General features: G+C 41.0%; 18 non-coding genes across 18 annotated transcripts; 6 read left to right on the forward strand and 12 right to left on the reverse strand.

Annotated features, from left to right (window-relative positions):
- The first annotated feature begins 96 nt into the window (after positions 1 to 96).
- Positions 97 to 215, forward strand: LOC130658815 (5S ribosomal RNA). The gene has a single exon (XR_008986028.1). It is a non-coding gene; the product is annotated as a 5S ribosomal RNA (ribosomal RNA).
- Positions 216 to 721: 506 nt separating this feature from the next.
- LOC130659257 (5S ribosomal RNA) lies at positions 722 to 840 on the forward strand. The gene has a single exon (XR_008986469.1). It is a non-coding gene; the product is annotated as a 5S ribosomal RNA (ribosomal RNA).
- Positions 841 to 1,346: 506 nt separating this feature from the next.
- LOC130658924 (5S ribosomal RNA) lies at positions 1,347 to 1,465 on the forward strand. Its single transcript, XR_008986137.1, has one exon. It is a non-coding gene; the product is annotated as a 5S ribosomal RNA (ribosomal RNA).
- Positions 1,466 to 1,815: 350 nt separating this feature from the next.
- On the reverse strand, positions 1,816 to 1,980 carry LOC130660413 (U1 spliceosomal RNA). The gene has a single exon (XR_008987612.1). It is a non-coding gene; the product is annotated as a U1 spliceosomal RNA (small nuclear RNA).
- A 185-nt stretch (positions 1,981 to 2,165) lies between these two features.
- LOC130661505 (U2 spliceosomal RNA) lies at positions 2,166 to 2,357 on the reverse strand. The gene has a single exon (XR_008988697.1). It is a non-coding gene; the product is annotated as a U2 spliceosomal RNA (small nuclear RNA).
- A 322-nt stretch (positions 2,358 to 2,679) lies between these two features.
- Trnar-acg (transfer RNA arginine (anticodon ACG)) lies at positions 2,680 to 2,752 on the reverse strand. The gene has a single exon. It is a non-coding gene; the product is annotated as a tRNA-Arg (tRNA).
- Positions 2,753 to 7,209: 4,457 nt separating this feature from the next.
- On the forward strand, positions 7,210 to 7,328 carry LOC130658568 (5S ribosomal RNA). The gene has a single exon (XR_008985781.1). It is a non-coding gene; the product is annotated as a 5S ribosomal RNA (ribosomal RNA).
- Positions 7,329 to 7,678: 350 nt separating this feature from the next.
- On the reverse strand, positions 7,679 to 7,843 carry LOC130660456 (U1 spliceosomal RNA). Its single transcript, XR_008987655.1, has one exon. It is a non-coding gene; the product is annotated as a U1 spliceosomal RNA (small nuclear RNA).
- A 185-nt stretch (positions 7,844 to 8,028) lies between these two features.
- Positions 8,029 to 8,220, reverse strand: LOC130661483 (U2 spliceosomal RNA). The gene has a single exon (XR_008988675.1). It is a non-coding gene; the product is annotated as a U2 spliceosomal RNA (small nuclear RNA).
- Positions 8,221 to 8,542: 322 nt separating this feature from the next.
- On the reverse strand, positions 8,543 to 8,615 carry Trnar-acg (transfer RNA arginine (anticodon ACG)). Its single transcript has one exon. It is a non-coding gene; the product is annotated as a tRNA-Arg (tRNA).
- Positions 8,616 to 13,083: 4,468 nt separating this feature from the next.
- Positions 13,084 to 13,202, forward strand: LOC130658569 (5S ribosomal RNA). The gene has a single exon (XR_008985783.1). It is a non-coding gene; the product is annotated as a 5S ribosomal RNA (ribosomal RNA).
- A 350-nt stretch (positions 13,203 to 13,552) lies between these two features.
- On the reverse strand, positions 13,553 to 13,717 carry LOC130660445 (U1 spliceosomal RNA). The gene has a single exon (XR_008987644.1). It is a non-coding gene; the product is annotated as a U1 spliceosomal RNA (small nuclear RNA).
- Positions 13,718 to 13,902: 185 nt separating this feature from the next.
- LOC130661457 (U2 spliceosomal RNA) lies at positions 13,903 to 14,094 on the reverse strand. The gene has a single exon (XR_008988649.1). It is a non-coding gene; the product is annotated as a U2 spliceosomal RNA (small nuclear RNA).
- Positions 14,095 to 14,416: 322 nt separating this feature from the next.
- On the reverse strand, positions 14,417 to 14,489 carry Trnar-acg (transfer RNA arginine (anticodon ACG)). Its single transcript has one exon. It is a non-coding gene; the product is annotated as a tRNA-Arg (tRNA).
- Positions 14,490 to 18,948: 4,459 nt separating this feature from the next.
- Positions 18,949 to 19,067, forward strand: LOC130658890 (5S ribosomal RNA). Its single transcript, XR_008986103.1, has one exon. It is a non-coding gene; the product is annotated as a 5S ribosomal RNA (ribosomal RNA).
- A 350-nt stretch (positions 19,068 to 19,417) lies between these two features.
- On the reverse strand, positions 19,418 to 19,582 carry LOC130660414 (U1 spliceosomal RNA). The gene has a single exon (XR_008987614.1). It is a non-coding gene; the product is annotated as a U1 spliceosomal RNA (small nuclear RNA).
- Positions 19,583 to 19,767: 185 nt separating this feature from the next.
- LOC130661507 (U2 spliceosomal RNA) lies at positions 19,768 to 19,959 on the reverse strand. The gene has a single exon (XR_008988698.1). It is a non-coding gene; the product is annotated as a U2 spliceosomal RNA (small nuclear RNA).
- A 322-nt stretch (positions 19,960 to 20,281) lies between these two features.
- Trnar-acg (transfer RNA arginine (anticodon ACG)) lies at positions 20,282 to 20,354 on the reverse strand. Its single transcript has one exon. It is a non-coding gene; the product is annotated as a tRNA-Arg (tRNA).
- Between the last annotated feature and the right edge of the window lie 916 nt (positions 20,355 to 21,270).

Raw genomic sequence — 21,270 nt, forward strand, 5'->3', positions numbered from 1 at the left:
TTTGCAGTAATCGCAGAGGTCAGTAACTCAAAGAAATTAAATAAAAAAATTTGATCACAACGTCAAAATAAATTGCACGTATTTGCCCCTACTAATGTCTATGGCCATACCACGATGAACACACCCGTTCTCGTCTGATCACGGAAGTTAAGCATCGTCGGGCCGGGATAGTACTTGGATGGGGGACCGCCTGGGAACTCCCGGTGTCGTAGGCTTTTCATTTTCATTTGTTGCCTTTTCATTTCAATGGCGCTGTGATATATTTCTTGTTATAACAATTAAGGAACGTGGCGGTTGTTGAAAGTGTTTCCTATGTAATTTTCCTACGACATTTTCAGGTGATAGTACGAGAAAAAAGAGCTTTCAACTGCATACAAACTCGATCTATTGCCGATCATCCAATAACCCTGACGGAATGGCAAATAAAATAAAATTCCGCCGCCTTCCGAGGACTTATATCGCAATCACGTTTCGTAACAGCCAAGTGAGGTTTTACCTTAGCGTTTAAGTCACCACCGACATTTGGCCGCGCAACTATTCTAAGCTCATTCATTTTGACTTAAGGAGGGGGCGAGCGCGGACGCAGGCCCCCACTACCAGAAATTGTACGGTCGAGTTACGGACGTTTGCAGTAATCGCAGAGGTCAGTAACTCAAAGAAATTAAATAAAAAAATTTGATCACAACGTCAAAATAAATTGCACGTATTTGCCCCTACTAATGTCTACGGCCATACCACGATGAACACACCCGTTCTCGTCTGATCAGGGAAGTTAAGCATCGTCGGGCCGGGATAGTACTTGGATGGGGGACCGCCTGGGAACTCCCGGTGTCGTAGGCTTTTCATTTTCATTTGTTGCCTTTTCATTTCAATGGCGCTGTGATATATTTCTTGTTATAACAATTAAGGAACGTGGCGGTTGTTGAAAGTGTTTCCTATGACATTTTCCTACGACATTTTCAGGTGATAGTACGAGAAAAAAGAGCTTTCAAATGCATACAAACTCGATCTAATGCCGATCATCCAATAACCCTGACGGAATGGCAAATAAAATAAAATTCCGCCGCCTTCCGAGGACTTATATCGCAATCACGTTTCGTAACAGCCAAGCGAGGTTTTACCTTAGCGTTTAAGTCACCACCGACATTTGACCGCGCAACTATTCTAAGCTCATTCATTTTGACTTAAGGAGGGGGCGAGCGCGGACGCAGGCCCCCACTACCAGAAATTGTACGGTCGAGTTACTGACGTTTGCAGTAATCGCAGAGGTCAGTAACTCAAAGAAATTAAATAAAAAAATTTGATCACAACGTCAAAATAAATTGCACGTATTTGCCCCTACTAATGTCTACGGCCATACCACGACGAACACACCCGTTCTCGTCAGATCACGGAAGTTAAGCATCGTCGGGCCGGGATAGTACTTGGATGGGGGACCGCCTGGGAACTCCCGGTGTCGTAGGCTTTTCATTTTCATTTGTTGCCTTTTCATTTCAATGGCGCTGTGATATATTTCTTGTTATAACAATTAAGGAACGTGGCGGTTGTTGAAAGTGTTTCCTATGACATTCTCCTACGACATTTTCAGGTGATAGTACGAGAAAAAAGAGCTTTCAAATGCATACAAACTCGATCTATTGCCGATCATCCAATAACCCTGACGGAATGGCAAATAAAATAAAATTCCGCCGCCTTCCGAGGACTTATATCGCAATCACGTTTCGTAACAGCCAAGCGAGGTTTTACCTTAGCGTTTAAGTCACCACCGACATTTGGCCGCGCAACTATTCTAAGCTCATTCATTTTGACTTAAGGAGGGGGCGAGCGCGGACGCAGGCCCCCACTACCAGAAATTGTACGGTCGAGTTACTGACGTTTGCAGTAATCGCAGAGGTCAGCCCAAGCGTAGTGCAATGCAAGAGCCTCACTCTGGAAGAAAACCCTCATTGATCAGTCTTTACTTCCCCGTCAGGTAAGTATGAGTTGGAACTGCACCGTAGCATGAGGGTACCCTTCAAAGTTTGTTAATGCTTGTGGCTTGAGTGTGTTATAAACTGCCGTGTTGCGGGGCATAGGCTGTATTCTCCCCCAGTGTACGCGTTTTGTTCCCGCCGTAGACTATGCAGAGTGCCGTCGGAAAGAGGACTGCTATTATTCTTTTTTTGCTTATGTGGGCCGCCATCGGTAATAGTGCAACACCAAGGCAACCCGTGGTCACGGCGTGAATGAATCCACCTCCATGACCCAAGGCCAAAAATCAGATTAATATACTGACCATTCAGAGAATGGCCTACCAGATATTATACTGATAAGAACAGATACTACACTTGATCTTAGCCATTAGGCCGAAAAGCGATAAAGAAAAAGCGTTGCCATGATAGGCATCGTCCACACACCGTAACTGCTTGTGGAGCATGTCACGTTACTGTAAAGCTTACAACTGTCACCGCGTACGGATGGACGGCGACATAGTAAAAATCACGGCTGTTGATTTAGCCGTAGGATGGAGAGCGACTGTAGCGAGTGGATGGTAACTTACATGAATGCTAACAAAGGCGACGATACTAAGTGCGTGATATTACTTTCCAATATGTCTGCGTACATTCCGTTTATCAACGCATTACGCCAGAACGTGCGCGCGCGTTACACAGTAGACCATGCAGCCGAAATGCGACAGTGCGACCCTGCCAGGAGTCGAACCTGGAATCCCCTGATTCGTAGTCAGATGCCTTATCCATTGGGCCACAGGGCCATGCTTATGACTTCGCCCCATCGTTATTTTGGCTTGCGCATTCGTTTTACTTACGAAAGAATTCTTCGTGTTTGTAGCCATGAAAGAAAGGGACTTCTGTGAGTGAATTTTTTTACTGTGGTCTAATAAAAAAGTCGAAACGCAGTGCCCAATATATGAATTGCTCCTAATAGCCGGAAACAGGCCGTGTCGATGATGTAGGCCGACATACGCAACGCAAACCAAAGAACGCTTTATGAAAATCCTAACACGAGCGCGGAAGAAGCCCAAATTAACAGACTAGATGTAATGCTGAAGACCTCAAACTCCAGCAGCTTCTCTTTCAGACTATTGCGTCGTGCTACAAATAAAAATTAACACGCTTTCGCATAGTCGCGGCACCCAAAACGGACATTATACGATGTACAGAAACACACATTTCTGTTTTCGCGCCAAATCAATTCCCGGGAGTGGTACTTTTACGTCCGCATAATTCGCACCGTCTTAAATTATATCTCATTTACACGGTAATGTTTAGTATACTTCTACTGTGATAACAAGCATCGTTTATCGTTGGATTGTTGTAAGAAAACATTAAAAATGAGTGAAGCAGCTTCTCCAAAGAAAATCGCACCCAAGAAGAAACCTGCTGCAAAGAAGACAGATGATCACCCTAAATATGTGGACATGATCAAGGCTGCTATCGCTACCCTAAAGGAACGCGGTGGTTCATCTCGCCAAGCTATTACAAAATATATTCATGCAAATTACAAAGTTGCTGAAAACTCAGATCATCATCTGAAAATGGCTCTTAAACGAGGAGTAACATCAGGCGATTTGATTCAAACTAAAGGCACTGGTGCTTCTGGATCATTCAAGCTAGGTCAGGTAAAAAAAGAAAAACCTAAGAAAAAGGCCGCAGCAAAAATGCCAACGGCAAAGAAGCCTACTGCAAAGAAAAGTACACCAAAAAAGAAGCCAGCAAAGAAGAGCACGCCAAAGAAAGCAGCAAAGAAGCCTGCCACAAAGAAAGCCTCGGCTAAGAAACCAGCAGCTAAGAAACCCACAAAGAAGCCTGTTGCTAAAAAACCTGCAGCAAAGAAGGTCAAAAAGACTCCCAAAAAGGCAGCAAAGAAGACCGCAAAAAAATAATTTGTGTGTATCTGGCTATTACATTAACGAACGGCTATTTTTATAGCCACACATTTACAAAAAAACATTATCTTGGTACAAAGTTAAACTTGTTTAAGTCACTTAAACAGTTAAAAAAGAGTAAATTTAAGATTAGATTCCCTAAGTTTAAGTATTTTCGTTTTTAAATTTCTTATTTTCTTGGTTTTACTTTTCTTGCCCTTCATATTTTTAACATTGTCAAACTTTATGTAGCATAAAATTTTTATGTAGCATAAAATTTAAACAGAAAGCAGGACAAAGTTTGATATAAAAAGCTAGCCGTAATATTTTTTATGGATGTGTGGCTAGAAAAATAGCCGTTTTTTGTTTGGTAAGATGCTTAGGCACGTTCCCCACGAATTCTTCTTGCCAACTGGATGTCTTTAGGCATGATTGTAACTCGTTTTGCGTGAATGGCACACAAGTTAGTATCCTCGAACAAGCCAACAAGGTACGCTTCAGAAGCCTCTTGCAGAGCCATAACGGCTGTGCTCTGGAATCGCAGATCTGTTTTGAAGTCCTGAGCAATTTCTCGCACAAGACGCTGGAAAGGCAACTTGCAGATCAAGAGCTCGGTTGACTTCTGGTATCTTCTGATTTCTCTGAGAGCAACTGTACCAGGTCTGTAACGATGTGGTTTTTTCACTCCTCCAGTAGCTGGTGCGCTTTTCCTCGCAGCTTTAGTGGCGAGTTGTTTTCGTGGACCCTTCCTCCAGTAGATTTACGTGCAGTTTGCTTTGTACGAGCCATATTTTAAGAAGTCGATGTAGTACGGATACACAAGACGGTCTAAAATGCACTATCGCGCCAAAGTTTTATTTCTCATATTGATTGACAGCTAAGGTTCAAAACAAACCATTTGATTGGTGCTAAGAAAGTAATTTCTGATTGGCTGCATAATGACATTACGCTCATTACTTTAACATTTTTATAAAATCTGTGTTTTTTGGCTACGGGAAAACGGCTGTATCTTCTGATACACAAAAGCTTTTGACTTTTTTTTTTTTTAGTAAGTAGCAGAAGGTTTGGCGAATTCCAACGATGCCAAATTTATTGCCTTACTGAAACATTAAGACCACGAATTTTTAAAAAAACTACAGTTTTACTTAAAAAAATGTACAAAATGTTCGGAACATTTTGTAATGACGCAACTCTATTGGTTAATTAGGGTGTTTCCACGAGCAGTAGGTAATTTTATGGCCTCTTTTTAAAGCTGTCTGAATTCTGTTAACTCAAACGTTGTTTTTGTACTCGTTCTGTACGCAACTATATCAATATGTCTGGACGCGGAAAAGGAGGTAAAGGATTGGGAAAAGGAGGTGCTAAACGTCACCGAAAAATTCTTCGTGATAACATTCAGGGAATCACAAAACCTGCTATTCGACGTCTTGCTCGCCGAGGTGGTGTCAAACGTATCTCTGGCCTTATCTATGAGGAAACCAGAGGTGTACTGAAGGTTTTCTTAGAGAATGTTATTCGTGATGCTGTAACCTACACAGAGCACGCTAAACGCAAGACCGTTACCGCTATGGATGTTGTTTATGCCTTAAAACGTCAAGGAAGAACTCTTTACGTATTCGGAGGTTAAGCGTTGTCATTGCTCAACAAAAACGGCTATTTTTATAGCCACAAATCTTTTAAAACATTACTTTGTGCACGCTTCCAAATTACACAATGTGTAAAGTCTTGTCACAGTTACATTTATTGCTATACGATACTATGTCATATATGACACAAAAAAAATTTAGAAATACTTTGTAGGGTTAATTTGCCTGGGAGTGTTTCCGTGAAAAGCTGGGTTAAGTTAAATGTAAGCAATAACATGGATCAATGTACTTGTCTTTTCTGCAAGTACAGCTAATAATACGTATGAAAAGTGAAGCTAATCCACACACACATGGGGAAGTATTTTAAATGTAGGCTAGTGTTCTTAAGCACATTATTTAGAAGTTTTATTAACTTCGGTTAACTTGTAGTGACGCCAAGTAAATGTTTTTTTAAAGATGTGTGGTCTTAAAAAAGACCGTTTGTGTTTGGTAGACGTTGGTTTACTTGCTGCTTGTGTATTTTGTGACGGCTTTTGTTCCTTCACTGACTGCGTGTTTTGCAAGTTCTCCAGGCAAGAGAAGACGTACTGCGGTTTGAATTTCACGAGAAGAGATGGTCGACTTTTTGTTTTGAAGAGCCAAACGCGAAGCTTCGGAAGCAATGCGCTCAAAGATGTCGTTGACAAATGAGTTCATGATGCTCATAGCTTTGCTTGAAACTCCGACATCTGGGTGAACTTGTTTCAAAACATTGTAGATGTAAATAGCATAACTTTCCTTTCTCTTTCTCTTGCGTTTCTTTTCACCAGTTCCACCAATCTTTCCTCCTTTTTTGCCGGCTCTTTTTTCACCTTTCTTGGCTACTTTAGGTGCCTGTTTTCCTCCTTTAGCTGCTGCGTCAGACATGGTTAAAAATTTTTGCTACTTAACTTGTAAATAAGCATTAAACTGCAAGTCAAAACTTTTTGTTTATAAGTAAAAAAATCGGATCGAATTCGATCCGAAAACGCCGATACGCAATTTAATTGGTTAAAAAAAAATCTTTTGTTTAATACTTAATAATGATTGGTTAAAAAAACATGATTTCGATCCTATTTTTATGATGAAAAAACGAGTAAAGTTTATTTCGTTAACACTTACGTTAAATATTCGTACGTTTTTGCATTAACTTACAAATCAAATCGCAGTTATGTCTGGACGTGGAAAAGGTGGAAAAACTAAGGCTAAAGCCAAGACAAGATCCTCAAGAGCTGGACTTCAATTTCCAGTCGGTAGAGTGCATAGATTCCTTCGTAGAGGGCACTATGCTAACCGAATTGGATCTGGAGCACCAGTTTACTTAGCAGCCGTCTTGGAATATTTATCTGCTGAGATATTGGAGTTGGCTGGTAACGCAGCAAGAGACAACAAAAAAGCTAGGATTATTCCAAGACATTTACAATTGGCTGTTCGTAATGATGAAGAATTAAACAAACTTTTGAGCGGTGTAACCATTGCAGCTGGTGGTGTTTTGCCAAACATTCAAGCTGTCTTACTCCCAAAGAAGAACGACAAAGGACAGAAGAAGTAAACCGCTACACTCGGAAAACAACGGCTATTTTTATAGCCACACATCTTTAAAAAAACATTGTTTTTTTCACAAAACTATAACCTTAAAGTCTAATAGATAATCCATGCATACGCCTTGTCCTAAGTAACTCAAAGAAATTAAATAAAAAAATTTGATCACAACGATTGCACGTATTTGCCCCTACCAATGTCTACGGCCATACCACGATGAACACACCCGTTCTCGTCTGATCACGGAAGTTAAGCATCGTCGGGCCGGGATAGTACTTGGATGGGGGACCGCCTGGGAACTCCCGGTGTCGTAGGCTTTTCATTTTCATTTGTTGCCTTTTCATTTCAATGGTGCTGTGATATATTTCTTGTTATAACAATTAAGGAACGTGGCGGTTGTTGAAAGTGTTTCCTATGACATTTTTCTACGACATTTTCAGGTGATAGTACGAGAAAAAAGAGCTTTCAAATGCATACAAACTCGATCTATAGCCGATCATCCAATAACCCTGACGGAATGGCAAATAAAATAAAATTCCGCCGCCTTCCGAGGACTTATATCGCAATCACGTTTCGTAACAGCCAAACGAGGTTTTACCTTAGCGTTTAAGTCACCACCGACATTTGGCCGCGCAACTATTCTAAGCTCATTCATTTTGACTTAAGGAGGGGGCGAGCGCGGACGCAGGCCCCCACTACCGGAAATTGTACGGTCGAGTTATTGACGTTTGCAGTAATCGCAGAGGTCAGCCCAAGCGTAGTGCAATGCAAGAGCCTCACTCTGGAAGAAAACCCTCATTGATCAGTCTTTACTTCCCCGTCAGGTAAGTATGAGTTGGAACTGCACCGTAGCATGAGGGTACCCTTCAAAGTTTGTTAATGCTTGTGGCTTGAGTGTGTTATAAACTGCCGTGTCGCGGGGCATAGGCTGTATTCTCCCCCAGTGTACGCGTTTTGTTCCCGCCGTAGACTATGCAGAGTGCCGTCGGAAAGAGGACTGCTATTATTCTTTTATTGCTTATGTGGGCCGCCATCGGTAATAGTGCAACACCAAGGCAACCCGTGGTCACGGCGTGAATGAATGCACCTCCATGACCCAAGGCCAAAAATCAGATTAATATACTGACCATTCAGAGAATGGCCTACCAGATATTAAACTGATAAGAACAGATACTACACTTGATCTTAGCCATTAGGCCGAGAAGCGATAAAGAAAAAGCGTTGCCGAGATAGGCATCGTCCACACACCGTAACTGCTTGTGGAGCATGTCACGTTACTGTAAAGCTTACAACTGTCACCGCGTACGGATGGACGGCGACATAGTAAAAATCACGGCTGTTGATTTAGCCGTAGGATGGAGAGCGACTGTAGCGAGTGGATGGTAACTTACATGAATGCTAACAAAGGCGACGATACTAAGTGCGTGATATTACTTTCCAATATGTCTGCATACATTCCGTTTATCAACGCATTACGCCAGAACGTGCGCGCGCGTTACACAGTAGACCATGCAGCCGAAATGCGACAGTGCGACCCTGCCAGGAGTCGAACCTGGAATCCCCTGATTCGTAGTCAGATGCCTTATCCATTGGGCCACAGGGCCATGCTTATGACTTCGCCCCATCGTTATTTTGGCTTGCGCATTCGTTTTACTTACGAAAGAATTCTTCGTGTTTGTAGCCATGAAAGAAAGGGACTTCTGTGAGTGAATTTTTTTACTGTGGTCTAATAAAAAAGTCGAAACGCAGTGCCCAATATATGAATTGCTCCTAATAGCCGGAAACAGGCCGTGTCGATGATGTAGGCCGACATACGCAACGCAAACCAAAGAACGCTTTATGAAAATCCTAACACGAGCGCGGAAGAAGCCCAAATTAACAGACTAGATGTAATGCTGAAGACCTCAAACTCCAGCAGCTTCTCTTTCAGACTATTGCGTCGTGCTACAAATAAAAATTAACACGCTTTCGCATAGTCGCGGCACCCAAAACGGACATTATACGATGTACAGAAACACACATTTCTGTTTTCGCGCCAAATCAATTCCCGGGAGTGGTACTTTTACGTCCGCATAATTCGCACCGTCTTAAATTATATCTCATTTACACGGTAATGTTTAGTATACTTCTACTGTGATAACAAGCATCGTTTATCGTTGGATTGTTGTAAGAAAACATTAAAAATGAGTGAAGCAGCTTCTCCAAAGAAAATCGCACCCAAGAAGAAACCTGCTGCAAAGAAGACAGCTGATCATCCTAAATATGTGGACATGATCAAGGCTGCTATCGCTACCCTAAAGGAACGCGGTGGTTCATCTCGCCAAGCTATTACAAAATATATTCATGCAAATTACAAAGTTGCTGAAAACTCAGATCATCATCTGAAAATGGCTCTTAAACGAGGAGTAACATCAGGCGATTTGATTCAAACTAAAGGCACTGGTGCTTCTGGATCATTCAAGCTAGGTCAGGTAAAAAAAGAAAAACCTAAGAAAAAGGCCGCAGCAAAAAAGCCAACGGCAAAGAAGCCTACTGCAAAGAAAAGTACACCAAAAAAGAAGCCAGCAAAGAAGAGCACGCCAAAGAAAGCAGCAAAGAAGCCTGCCACAAAGAAAGCCTCGGCTAAGAAACCAGCAGCTAAGAAACCCACAAAGAAGCCTGTTGCTAAAAAACCTGCAGCAAAGAAGGTCAAAAAGACTCCCAAAAAGGCAGCAAAGAAGACCGCAAAAAAATAATTTGTGTGTATCTGGCTATTACATTAACAAACAGCTATTTTTATAGCCACACATTTACAAAAAAACATTATCTTGGTACAAAGTTAAACTTGTTTAAGTCACTTAAACAGTTAAAAAAGAGTAAATTTAAGATTAGATTCCCTAAGTTTAAGTATTTTCGTTTTTAAATTTCTTATTTTCTTGCTTTTACTTTTCTTGCCCTTCATATTTTTAACATTGTCAAACTTTATGTAGCATAAAATTTTTATGTAGCATAAAATTTAAACAGAAAGCAGGACAAAGTTTGATATAAAAAGCTAGCCGTAATATTTTTTATGGATGTGTGGCTATAAAAATAGCCGTTTTTTGTTTGGTAAGATGCTTAGGCACGTTCCCCACGAATTCTTCTTGCCAACTGGATGTCTTTAGGCATGATTGTAACTCGTTTTGCGTGAATGGCACACAAGTTAGTATCCTCGAACAAGCCAACAAGGTACGCTTCAGAAGCCTCTTGCAGAGCCATAACGGCTGTGCTCTGGAATCGCAGATCTGTTTTGAAGTCCTGAGCAATTTCTCGCACAAGACGCTGGAAAGGCAACTTGCGGATCAAGAGCTCGGTTGACTTCTGGTATCTTCTGATTTCTCTGAGAGCAACTGTACCAGGTCGGTAACGATGTGGTTTTTTCACTCCTCCAGTAGCTGGTGCGCTTTTCCTCGCAGCTTTAGTGGCGAGTTGTTTTCGTGGAGCCTTTCCTCCAGTAGATTTACGTGCAGTTTGCTTTGTACGAGCCATATTTTAAGAAGTCGATGTAGTACGGATACACAAGACGGTCTAAAATGCACTATCGCGCCAAAGTTTTATTTCTCATATTGATTGACAGCTAAGGTTCAAAACAAACCATTTGATTGGTGCTAAGAAAGTAATTTCTGATTGGCTGCATAATGACATTACGCTCATTACTTTAACATTTTTATAAAATCTGTGTTTTTTGGCTACGGGAAAACGGCTGTATCTTCTGATACACAAAAGCTTTTGACTTTTTTTTTTTTTAGTAAGTAGCAGAAGGTTTGGCGAATTCCAACGATGCCAAATTTATTGCCTTACTGAAACATTAAGACCACGAATTTTTAAAAAAACTACAGTTTTACTTAAAAAAATGTACAAAATGTTCGGAACATTTTGTAATGACGCAACTCTATTGGTTAATTAGGGTGTTTCCACGAGCAGTAGGTAATTTTATGGCCTCTTTTTAAAGCTGTCTGAATTCTGTTAACTCAAACGTTGTTTTTGTACTCGTTCTGTACGCAACTATATCAATATGTCTGGACGCGGAAAAGGAGGTAAAGGATTGGGAAAAGGAGGTGCTAAACGTCACCGAAAAATTCTTCGTGATAACATTCAGGGAATCACAAAACCTGCTATTCGACGTCTTGCTCGACGAGGTGGTGTCAAACGTATCTCTGGCCTTATCTATGAGGAAACCAGAGGTGTACTGAAGGTTTTCTTAGAGAATGTTATTCGTGATGCTGTAACCTACACAGAGCACGCTAAACGCAAGACCGTTACCGCTATGGATGTTGTTTATGCCTTAAAACGTCAAGGAAGAACTCTTTACGGATTCGGAGGTTAAGCGTTGTCATTGCTCAACAAAAACGGCTATTTTTATAGCCACAAATCTTTTAAAACATTACTTTGTGCACGCTTCCAAATTACACAATGTGTAAAGTCTTGTCACAGTTACATTTATTGCTATACGATACTATGTCATATATGACACAAAAAAAATTTAGAAATACTTTGTAGGGTTAATTTGCCTGGGAGTGTTTCCGTGAAAAGCTGGGTTAAGTTAAATGTAAGCAATAACATGGATCAATGTACTTGTCTTTTCTGCAAGTACAGCTAATAATACGTATGAAAAGTGAAGCTAATCCACACACACATGGGGAAGTATTTTAAATGTAGGCTAGTGTTCTTAAGCACATTATTTAGAAGTTTTATTAACTTCGGTTAACTTGTAGTGACGCCAAGTAAATGTTTTTTTAAAGATATGTGGTCTTAAAAAAGACCGTTTGTGTTTGGTAGACGTTGGTTTACTTGCTGCTTGTGTATTTTGTGACGGCTTTTGTTCCTTCACTGACTGCGTGTTTTGCAAGTTCTCCAGGCAAGAGAAGACGTACTGCGGTTTGAATTTCACGAGAAGAGATGGTCGACTTTTTGTTTTGAAGAGCCAAACGCGAAGCTTCGGAAGCAATGCGCTCAAAGATGTCGTTGACAAATGAGTTCATGATGCTCATAGCTTTGCTTGAAACTCCGACATCTGGGTGAACTTGTTTCAAAACATTGTAGATGTAAATAGCATAACTTTCCTTTCTCTTTCTCTTGCGTTTCTTTTCACCAGTTCCACCAATCTTTCCTCCTTTTTTGCCGGCTCTTTTTTCACCTTTCTTGGCTACTTTAGGTGCCTGTTTTCCTCCTTTAGCTGCTGCGTCAGACATGGTTAAAAATTTTTGCTACTTAACTTGTAAATAAGCATTAAACTGCAAGTCAAAACTTTTTGTTTATAAGTAAAAAAATCGGATCGAATTCGATCCGAAAACGCCGATACGCAATTTAATTGGTTAAAAAAAAAATCTTTTGTTTAATACTTAATTATGATTGGTTAAAAAAACATGATTTCGATCCTATTTTTATGATGAAAAAACGAGTAAAGTTTATTTCGTTAACACTTACGTTAAATATTCGTACGTTTTTGTATTAACTTACAAATCAAATCGCAGTTATGTCTGGACGTGGAAAAGGTGGAAAAGCTAAGGCTAAAGCCAAGACAAGATCCTCAAGAGCTGGACTTCAATTTCCAGTCGGTAGAGTGCATAGATTCCTTCGTAGAGGGCACTATGCTAACCGAATTGGATCTGGAGCACCAGTTTACTTAGCAGCCGTCTTGGAATATTTATCTGCTGAGATATTGGAGTTGGCTGGTAACGCAGCAAGAGACAACAAAAAAGCTAGGATTATTCCAAGACATTTACAATTGGCTGTTCGTAATGATGAAGAATTAAACAAACTTTTGAGCGGTGTAACCATTGCAGCTGGTGGTGTTTTGCCAAACATTCAAGCTGTCTTACTCCCAAAGAAGAACGACAAAGGACAGAAGAAGTAAACCGCTACACTCGGAAAACAACGGCTATTTTTATAGCCACACATCTTTAAAAAAACATTGTTTTTTTCACAAAACTATAACCTTAAAGTCTAATAGATAATCCATGCATACGCCTTGTCCTAAGTAACTCAAAGAAATTAAATAAAAAATTTACATCACAACGTCAAAATAAATTGCACGTATTTGACCCTACTAATGTCTACGGCCATACCACGATGAACACACCCGTTCTCGTCTGATCACGGAAGTTAAGCATCGTCGGGCCGGGATAGTACTTGGATGGGGGACCGCCTGGGAACTCCCGGTGTCGTAGGCTTTTCATTTTCATTTGTTGCCTTTTCATTTCAATGGTGCTGTGATATATTTCTTGTTATAACAATTAAGGAACGTGGCGGTTGTTTAAAGTGTTTCCTATGACATTTTCCTACGACATTTTCAGGTGATAGTACGAGAAAAAAGAGCTTTCAAATGCATACAAACTCGATCTAATGCTGATCATCCAATAACCCTGACGGAATGGCAAATAAAATAAAATTCCGCCGCTTTCCGAGGACTTATATCGCAATCACGTTTCGTAACAGCCCAGCGAGGTTTTACCTTAGCGTTCAAGTCACCACCGACATTTGGCCGCGCAACTATTCTAAGCTCATTCATTTTGACTTAAGGAGGGGGCGAGCGCGGACGCAGGCCCCCACTACCAGAAATTGTACGGTCGAGTGACTGACGTTTGCAGTAATCGCAGAGGTCAGCCCAAGCGTAGTGCAATGCAAGAGCCTCACTCTGGAAGAAAACCCTCATTGATCAGTCTTTACTTCCCCGTCAGGTAAGTATGAGTTGGAACTGCACCGTAGCATGAGGGTACCCTTCAAAGTTTGTTAATGCTTGTGGCTTGAGTGTGTTATAAACTGCCGTGTCGCGGGGCATAGGCTGTATTCTCCCCCAGTGTACGCGTTTTGTTCCCGCCGTAGACTATGCAGAGTGCCGTCGGAAAGAGGACTGCTATTATTCTTTTATTGCTTATGTGGGCCGCCATCGGTAATAGTGCAACACCAAGGCAACCCGTGGTCACGGCGTGAATGAATCCACCTCCATGACCCAAGGCCAAAAATCAGATTAATATACTGACCATTCAGAGAATGGCCTACCAGATATTAAACTGATAAGAACAGATACTACACTTGATCTTAGCCATTAGGCCGAGAAGCGATAAAGAAAAAGCGTTGCCATGATAGGCATCGTCCACACACCGTAACTGCTTGTGGAGCATGTCACGTTACTGTAAAGCTTACAACTGTCACCGCGTACGGATGGACGGCGACATAGTAAAAATCACGGCTGTTGATTTAGCCGTAGGATGGAGAGCGACTGTAGCGAGTGGATGGTAACTTAGATGAATGCTAACAAAGGCGACGATACTAAGTGCGTGATATTACTTTCCAATATGTCTGCGTACATTCCGTTTATCAACGCATTACGCCAGAACGTGCGCGCGCGTTACACAGTAGACCATGCAGCCGAAATGCGACAGTGCGACCCTGCCAGGAGTCGAACCTGGAATCCCCTGATTCGTAGTCAGATGCCTTATCCATTGGGCCACAGGGCCATGTTTATGACTTCGCCCCATCGTTATTTTGGCTTGCGCATTCGTTTTACTTACGAAAGAATTCTTCGTGTTTGTAGCCATGAAAGAAAGGGACTTCTGTGAGTGAATTTTTTTACTGTGGTCTAATAAAAAAGTCGAAACGCAGTGCCCAATATATGAATTGCTCCTAATAGCCGGAAACAGGCCGTGTCGATGATGTAGGCCGACATACGCAACGCAAACCAAAGAACGCTTTATGAAAATCCTAACACGAGCGCGGAAGAAGCCCAAATTAACAGACTAGATGTAATGCTGAAGACCTCAAACTCCAGCAGCTTCTCTTTCAGACTATTGCGTCGTGCTACAAATAAAAATTAACATGCTTTCGCATAGTCGCGGCACCCAAAACGGACATTATACGATGTACAGAAACACACATTTCTGTTTTCGCGCCAAATCAATTCCCGGGAGTGGTACTTTTACGTCCGCATAATTCGCACCGTCTTAAATTATATCTCATTTACACGGTAATGTTTAGTATACTTCTACTGTGATAACAAGCATCGTTTATCGTTGGATTGTTGTAAGAAAACATTAAAAATGAGTGAAGCAGCTTCTCCAAAGAAAATCGCACCCAAGAAGAAACCTGCTGCAAAGAAGACAGCTGATCACCCTAAATATGTGGACATGATCAAGGCTGCTATCGCTACCCTAAAGGAACGCGGTGGTTCATCTCGCCAAGCTATTACAAAATATATTCATGCAAATTACAAAGTTGCTGAAAACTCAGATCATCATCTGAAAATGGCTCTTAAACGAGGAGTAACATCAGGCGATTTGATTCAAACTAAAGGCACTGGTGCTTCTGGATCATTCAAGCTAGGTCAGGTAAAAAAAGAAAAACCTAAGAAAAAGGCCGCAGCAAAAAAGCCAACGGCAAAGAAGCCTACTGCAAAGAAAAGTACACCAAAAAAGAAGCCAGCAAAGAAGAGCACGCCAAAGAAAGCAGCAAAGAAGCCTGCCACAAAGAAAGCCTCGGCTAAGAAACCAGCAGCTAAGAAACCCACAAAGAAGCCTGTTGCTAAAAAACCTGCAGCAAAGAAGGTCAAAAAGACTCCCAAAAAGGCAGCAAAGAAGACCGCAAAAAAATAATTTGTGTGTATCTGGCTATTACATTAACAAACGGCTATTTTTATAGCCACACATTTACAAAAAAACATTATCTTGGTACAAAGTTAAACTTGTTTAAGTCACTTAAACAGTTAAAAAAGAGTAAATTTAAGATTAGATTCCCTAAGTTTAAGTATTTTCGTTTTTAAATTTCTTATTTTCTTGGTTTTACTTTTCTTGCACTTCATATTGTTAACATTGTCAAACTTTATGTAGCATAAAATTTTTATGTAGCATAAAATTTAAACAGAAAGCAGGACAAAGTTTGATATAAAAAGCTAGCCGTAATATTTTTTATGGATGTGTGGCTATAAAAATAGCCGTTTTTTGTTTGGTAAGATGCTTAGGCACGTTCCCCACGAATTCTTCTTGCCAACTGGATGTCTTTAGGCATGATTGTAACTCGTTTTGCGTGAATGGTACACAAGTTAGTATCCTCAAACAAGCCAACAAGGTACGCTTCAGAAGCCTCTTGCAGAGCCATAACGGCTGTGCTCTGGAATCGCAGATCTGTTTTGAAGTCCTGAGCAATTTCTCGCACAAGACGCTGGAAAGGCAACTTGCGGATCAAGAGCTCGGTTGACTTCTGATATCTTCTGATTTCTCTGAGAGCAACTGTACCATGTCTGTAACGATGTGGTTTTTTCACTCCTCCAGTAGCTGGTGCGCTTTTCCTCGCAGCTTTAGTGGCGAGTTGTTTTCGTGGAGCCTTTCCTCCAGTAGATTTACGTGCAGTTTGCTTTGTACGAGCCATATTTTAAGAAGTCGATGTAGTACGGATACACAAGACGGTCTAAAATGCACTATCGCGCCAAAGTTTTATTTCTCATATTGATTGACAGCTAAGGTTCAAAACAAACCATTTGATTGGTGCTAAGAAAGTAATTTCTGATTGGCTGCATAATGACATTACGCTCATTACTTTAACATTTTTATAAAATCTGTGTTTTTTGGCTACGGGAAAACGGCTGTATCTTCTGATACACAAAAGCTTTTAACTTTTTTTTTTTTTAGTAAGTAGCAGAAGGTTTGGCGAATTCCAACGATGCCAAATTTATTGCCTTACTGAAACATTAAGACCACGAATTTTTAAAAAAACTACAGTTTTACTTAAAAAAATGTACAAAATGTTCGGAACATTTTGTAATGACGCAACTCTATTGGTTAATTAGGGTGTTTCCACGAGCAGTAGGTATTTTTATGGCCTCTTTTTAAAGCTGTCTGAATTCTGTTAACTCAAACGTTGTTTTTGTACTCGTTCTGTACGCAATATGTCTGGACGCGGAAAAGGAGGTAAAGGATTGGGAAAAGGAGGTGCTAAACGTCACCGAAAAATTCTTCGTGATAACATTCAGGGAATCACAAAACCTGCTATTCGACGTCTTGCTCGCCGAGGTGGTGTCAAACGTATCTCTGGCCTTATCTATGAGGAAACCAGAGATGTACTGAAGGTTTTCTTAGAGAATGTTATTCGTGATGCTGTAACCTACACAGAGCACGCTAAACGCAAGACCGTTACCGCTATGGATGTTGTTTATGCCTTAAAACGTCAAGGAAGAACTCTTTACGGATTCGGAGGTTAAGCGTTGTCATTGCTCAACAAAAACGGCTATTTTTATAGCCACAAATCTTTTAAAACATTACTTTGTGCACGCTTCAAAATTACACAATGTGTAAAGTCTTGTCACAGTTACATTTATTGCTATGCGATACTATGTCATATATGACACAAAAAAAATTTAGAAATACTTTGTAGGGTTAATTTGCCTGGGAGTGTTTCCGTGAAAAGCTGGGTTAAGTTAAATGTAAGCAATAACATGGATCAATGTACTTGTCTTTTCTGCAAGTACAGCTAATAATACGTATGAAAAGTGAAGCTAATCCACACACACATGGGGAAGTATTTTAAATGTAGGCTAGTGTTCTTAAGCACATTATTTAGAAGTTTTATTAACTTCGGTTAACTTGTAGTGACGCCAAGTAAATGTTTTTTTAAAGATGTGTGGTCTTAAAAAAGACCGTTTGTGTTTGGTAGACGTTGGTTTACTTGCTGCTTGTGTATTTTGTGACGGCTTTTGTTCCTTCACTGACTGCGTGTTTTGCAAGTTCTCCAGGCAAGAGAAGACGTACTGCGGTTTGAATTTCACGAGAAGAGATGGTCGACTTTTTGTTTTGAAGAGCCAAACGCGAAGCTTCGGAAGCAATGCGCTCAAAGATGTCGTTGACAAATGAGTTCATGATGCTCATAGCTTTGCTTGAAACTCCGACATCTGGGTGAACTTGTTTCAAAACATTGTAGATGTAAATAGCATAACTTTCCTTTCTCTTTCTCTTGCGTTTCTTTTCACCAGTTCCACCAATCTTTCCTCCTTTTTTGCCGGCTCTTTTTTCACCTTTCTTGGCTACTTTAGGTGCCTGTTTTCCTCCTTTAGCTGCTGCGTCAGACATGGTTAAAAATTTTTGCTACTTAACTTGTAAATAAGCATTAAACTGCAAGTCAAAACTTTTTGTTTATAAGTAAAAAAATCGGATCGAATTCGATCCGAAAACGCCGATACGCAATTTAATTGGTTAAAAAAAAAATCTTCTGTTTAATACTTAATTATGATTGGTTAAAAAAACATGATTTCGATCCTATTTTTATGATGAAAAAACGAGTAAAGTTTATTTCGTTAACACTTACGTTAAATATTCGTACGTTTTTGTATTAACTTACAAATCAAATCGCAGTTATGTCTGGACGTGGAAAAGGTGGAAAAGCTAAGGCTAAAGCCAAGACAAGATCCTCAAGAGCTGGACTTCAATTTCCAGTCGGTAGAGGGCATAGATTCCTTCGTAGAGGGCACTATGCTAACCGAATTGGATCTGGAGCGCCAGTTTACTTAGCAGCCGTCTTGGAATATTTATCTGCTGAGATATTGGAGTTGGCTGGTAACGCAGCAAGAGACAACAAAAAAGCTAGGATTATTCCAAGACATTTACAATTGGCTGTTCGTAATGATGAAGAATTAAACAAACTTTTGAGCGGTGTAACCATTGCAGCTGGTGGTGTTTTGCCAAACATTCAAGCTGTCTTACTCCCAAAGAAAAACGACAAAGGACAGAAGAAGTAAACCGCTACACTCAGAAAACAACGGCTATTTTTATAGCCACACATCTTTAAAAAAACCTTGTTTTTTTCACAAAACTATAACGTTAAAGTCTAATAGATAATCCATGCATACGCCTTGTCCTAAGTAACTCAAAGAAATTAAATAAAAAAATTTGATCACAACGTCAAAATAAATTGCACGTATTTGCCCCTACTAATGTCTACGGCCATACCACGATGAACACACCCGTTCTCGTCTGATCACGGAAGTTAAGCATCGTCGGGCCGGGATAGTACTTGGATGGGGGTCCGCCTGGGAACTCCCGGTGTCGTAGGCTTTTCATTTTCATTTGTTGCCTTTTCATTTCAATGATGCTGTGATATATTTCTTGTTATAACAATTAAGGAACGTGGCGGTTGTTGAAAGTGTTTCCTATGACATTTTCCTACGACATTTTCAGGTGATAGTACGAGAAAAAAGAGCTTTCAAATGCATACAAACTCGATCTATTGCCGATCAACCAATAACCCTGACGGAATGGCAAATAAAATAAAATTCCGCCGCCTTCCGAGGACTTATATCGCAATCACGTTTCGTAACAGCCAAGCGAGGTTTTACCTTAGCGTTTAAGTCACCACCGACATTTGGCCGCGCAACTATTCTAAGCTCATTCATTTTGACTTAAGGAGGGGGCGAGCGCGGACGCAGGCCCCCACTACCAGAAATTGTACGGTCGAGTTACTGACGTTTGCAGTAATCGCAGAGGTCAGCCCAAGCGTAGTGCAATGCAAGAGCCTCACTCTGGAAGAAAACCCTCATTGATCAGTCTTTACTTCCCCGTCAGGTAAGTATGAGTTGGAACTGCACCGTAGCATGAGCGTAGCCTTCAAAGTTTGTTAATGCTTGTGGCTTGAGTGTGTTATAAACTGCCGTGTCGCGGGGCATAGGCTGTATTCTCCCCCAGTGTACGCGTTTTGTTCCCGCCGTAGACTATGCAGAGTGCCGTCGGAAAGAGGACTGCTATTATTCTTTTATTGCTTATGTGGGCCGCCATCGGTAATAGTGCAACACCAAGGCAACCCGTGGTCACGGCGTGAATGAATCCACCTTCATGACCCAAGGCCAAAAATCAGATTAATATACTGACCATTCAGAGAATGTCCTACCAGATATTAAACTGATAAGAACAGATACTACACTTGATCTTAGCCATTAGGCCGAGAAGCGATAAAGAAAAAGCGTTGCCATGATAGGCATCGTCCACACACCGTAACTGCTTGTGGAGCATGTCACGTTACTGTAAAGCTTACAACTGTCACCGCGTACGGATGGACGGCGACATAGTAAAAATCACGGCTGTTAATTTAGCCGTAGGATGGAGAGCGACTGTAGCGAGTGGATGGTAACTTACATGAATGCTAACAAAGGCGACGATACTAAGTGCGTGATATTACTTTCCAATATGTCTGCGTACATTCCGTTTATCAACGCATTACGCCAGAACGTGCGCGCGCGTTACACAGTAGACCATGCAGCCGAAATGCGACAGTGCGACCCTGCCAGGAGTCGAACCTGGAATCCCCTGATTCGTAGTCAGATGCCTTATCCATTGGGCCACAGGGCCATGCTTATGACTTCGCCCCATCGTTATTTTGGCTTGCGCATTCGTTTTACTTACGAAAGAATTCTTCGTGTTTGTAGCCATGAAAGAAAGGGACTTCTGTGAGTGAATTTTTTTACTGTGGTCTAATAAAAAAGTCGAAACGCAGTGCCCAATATATGAATTGCTCCTAATAGCCGGAAACAGGCCGTGTCGATGATGTAGGCCGACATACGCAACGCAAACCAAAGAACGCTTTATGAAAATCCTAACACGAGCGCGGAAGAAGCCCAAATTAACAGACTAGATGTAATGCTGAAGACCTCAAACTCCAGCAGCTTCTCTTTCAGACTATTGCGTCGTGCTACAAATAAAAATTAACATGCTTTCGCATAGTCGCGGCACCCAAAACGGACATTATACGATGTACAGAAACACACATTTCTGTTTTCGCGCCAAATCAATTCCCGGGAGTGGTACTTTTACGTCCGCATAATTCGCACCGTCTTAAATTATATCTCATTTACACGGTAATGTTTAGTATACTTCTACTGTGATAACAAGCATCGTTTATCGTTGGATTGTTGTAAGAAAACATTAAAAATGAGTGAAGCAGCTTCTCCAAAGAAAATCGCACCCAAAAAAAAACCTGCTGCAAAGAAGACAGCTGATCACCCTAAATATGTGGACATGATCAAGGCTGCTATCGCTACCCTAAAGGAACGCGGTGGTTCATCTCGCCAAGCTATTACAAAATATATTCATGCAAATTACAAAGTTGCTGAAAACTCAGATCATCATCTGAAAATGGCTCTTAAACGAGGAGTAACATCAGGCGATTTGATTCAAACTAAAGGCACTGGTGCTTCTGGATCATTCAAGCTAGGTCAGGTAAAAAAAGAAAAACCTAAGAAAAAGGCCGCAGCAAAAAAGCCAACGG

The sequence above is a fragment of the Hydractinia symbiolongicarpus genome, chromosome 9 (assembly GCF_029227915.1).
Source record: "Hydractinia symbiolongicarpus strain clone_291-10 chromosome 9, HSymV2.1, whole genome shotgun sequence".
Lineage (NCBI taxonomy): Eukaryota > Metazoa > Cnidaria > Hydrozoa > Anthoathecata > Hydractiniidae > Hydractinia > Hydractinia symbiolongicarpus.